The sequence below is a fragment of the Meleagris gallopavo genome, unplaced genomic scaffold, assembly GCF_000146605.3.
Source record: "Meleagris gallopavo isolate NT-WF06-2002-E0010 breed Aviagen turkey brand Nicholas breeding stock unplaced genomic scaffold, Turkey_5.1 ChrUn_random_7180001845654, whole genome shotgun sequence".
Lineage (NCBI taxonomy): Eukaryota > Metazoa > Chordata > Aves > Galliformes > Phasianidae > Meleagris > Meleagris gallopavo.
The window spans coordinates 6088-6726 of record NW_011113764.1 but is presented as its reverse complement, the minus strand read 5'-3'; positions in this window follow the sequence as shown (position 1 = coordinate 6726).

The following is a 639-nucleotide window of genomic DNA, read 5'->3' as shown; positions in this document are numbered from 1 at the left end:
ACACACACACACACACACACACACACAAAACAACAACAACAAAAAACAAGATAGATTTATTTAATCTATCTATTTTTGATCAAAACACTTAGGTAGAACAAAGAATTATCTGGTAAAATAGCTACTTATATTAATACTACGTATCTGACATATTTACAGCACTGTAATATGGCTGTACAAAGAGAATGTGGTTATTAAAGCACATTAAAGATTAGAGAGCTGTCAATCAGTAGTAGTCTGTGGGGGAAAATACTTCTATCTGAAAGAAGGAAACAAAAAAACACAACACAACATGGAGTAGAATGAGTGACTAATAGACAAGACTCCAAAACAAAGAGCCTTTAATACAGAAATTTAAAGCAAATGGAAAACAAAACCCAACCCAACCCAACAACAACAAAGCATGTGAAAGTTAGAAGATTGGTTTTAAAGCATAGTTTTTTGTGTTGTGGGTTTTCTTTGCTTTGCTGTTTTTAAGTTAATCACATCTATGTAACAGCAAAATGAATGAATTTCGAAGCACTCAGCACATAATGTCAGGATGTTGTCCAGGATCCTGGATATCTCAGGGGAGCTGAGGTATTGTTCAATTCTCCATCCATCACATTATTTCCAGTCAACCCACTTCAGTCACCTAGA